Below are 2,363 nucleotides of genomic sequence, written 5' to 3' on the forward strand. Positions count from 1 at the left end.
CCTCAATCACACATTGGACTCATCAGGGAGCCCCACAGAACCTGATTCCTGATTTAATTTGTGTGGGGTAATTGCCAAGAATCCAGGTTTTTAAAAGCTCCTCCAGTGATTCTGACATACAGTTAAGGTTGAGAATTGCTAATTTCACAGCTATACTGATAATTATTATGCATAAAGTAAATAAAACCCCTAAGGCATTGTGTGGTCTTTGTTTATTATCTACCTACAGCTAGAGTGATCAGGCTATCCCAGTTTTTGTTGGACTTACCTGATTATAATAGAAATCCCATATCTTAGGAAATCCCTTCTTCTAGGAAAACTTTTGATGGTTTGTGCCCTAACTGAAGGTCTTATCACATAGGTAATATTTAAGATTTGACATTTTTTATGTCTTAGAATGTTGAGTTTATAATTTTTTATTTCTTACAACATTGGAGGATCCCATTGAGCCCAAGTCAAAAAACGGAACTGTGTGAATTGAATTCACCACCGTCTGTCTTCTCTCCACTTTCAGGCATTCCTGTTTTCTTTTTTCTTGTTGTCCATGCTTTTTTATAGATTTATTTATTTGAAAAGCAGATAGGCTGGCGCCGCGGCTCACTTGGCTAATCCTCCGCCCGCGGCACTGGCACCCCGGGTTCTAGTCCCAGTCGGGTCGCCGGATTCTGTCTGGTTGCTCCTCTTCCAGTCCAGCTCTCTGCTGTGGCCCGGGAGTGCAGTGGAGGATGGCCCAAGTCCTTGGGCCCTGCACCCGCATGGGAGACCAGGAGAAAGCACCTGGCTCCTGGCTTTGGATGGGTGCAGCGCGCCAGCCGTAGTGGCCATTTGGGCAGTGAACCAACTGAAAAGGAAGACCTTTCTCTCTCTCTCTCTCTCTCTCTCTCTGTCTAATTCTGCTTGTCAAAAAAAAAAAATCAAAAACAGAGAAAGAAAGAGGGAGAAAGAGAGAGGTAGGGAGAGAAGGTGAGTGGGAGAGAAAGAACAACAGACAACAGACAGGGGGAGAGAGTGAGAGTGAGAGTGAGAGCAAGAGCAAGAGAGAGAGATCGAGAGATTTTCCATCTGTTGGTTTAGTCCTCAGATGGCCATTATAGCCTGGGTTGGAACTCCACCAGATCGCTCATGTGAGTGGCAGAGCCCAAGCACTTTGACCGTCTTTGCTACTTTCCTAGGGACATTAGCAGGGGAATGGATTAGAATTGGGGCAGTCAGGACTCTACTAGCATGCTCTGATATGGGAAGCCTGTGTCATAAGTGGTGGCTTAATTCACTGTAACACATGCCTGCTCGTTCCATGATTTTTCTTCAGGGCAGTCATTTTTTGAAGGTTTTTATTTATTAATACAAATTTTTATATGTACAGCTTTTAGGGATATAGTGTTTCTTCCCCCTATTACTGTACTCGCACCCCTACTGTCATTCCACCTCCCACTCTGTCTCCCATTCCATTTTCCATTAAGATTCATTTTAATTGCTTTTATATACAGAAGACCAACTCTATACTAAGTTGAGATTTTAACTATTTGCACCCACATAGATACACAATACTGTTTGAAGACAAGTTTTACTGTTAATTCTCTTAGTACAACTCATTAAAGACAGAGGTCCAACATGGGGAACAAATGCACAGTGACTCCTGTTGTTGATTTAACAACTGGCACTCTTATTTATAATGTCAGTGATCACCCAAAGCTTTTGACATGAGCTGCTAAGGCTGTGGAAGCCTTTGGATTCCACAAACTGTCGGTTTTTAGATAGGGCCATATGCAAAGTGGAAGTTCTCTCCTCCCTTCAGAGAAAAGTATTTCCTTCTTTGATGGCCCCTTCTTTCCACTAGGGTCTCACTCACAGAGATCCTTTTGAAGAACCATTTTTGCCACTATGTCTTGGCTTTCCATGCCTGAAATGCTCTCATGTGTTTCCAGTCAGGCCTTAGTGGCTGATTCTGAGGTCAGAGTGCTGTTTAGGGTTTTGTCATTCTGTGAGTCTGCTGTGTGGACTGCTTCCCAAGTTGGAATTTTCTCTTTTGTAATTCTATCTATTGTTGTTACCAAACACTTGGTCTTATTTATGTGATCCCTTTGACTTATGGTCCTATCTATATGATCAATTCCATACTTAATATGATCACTTTATCACATAAGAAGGAATTAGTGCCACCCAGCTAAATGGGATTTGGAGTCCCATGGCAAGTTTTTAGCTTCACCCTTAGGGGTAAGTCTATGGGAATGTGTGCTGATCTGTACAGCTCATCCCTCTCTCATTCCCACTCTTATTTTTAACTGGGATCTATTTTCAATTGACTGAATGCATCTATGATTAATTCTATGTTAATTAAGGAGTTCAACCAATGGTATTAAGTA

Source organism: Lepus europaeus, chromosome 4, assembly GCF_033115175.1.
Source record: "Lepus europaeus isolate LE1 chromosome 4, mLepTim1.pri, whole genome shotgun sequence".
Taxonomy (NCBI): domain Eukaryota; kingdom Metazoa; phylum Chordata; class Mammalia; order Lagomorpha; family Leporidae; genus Lepus; species Lepus europaeus.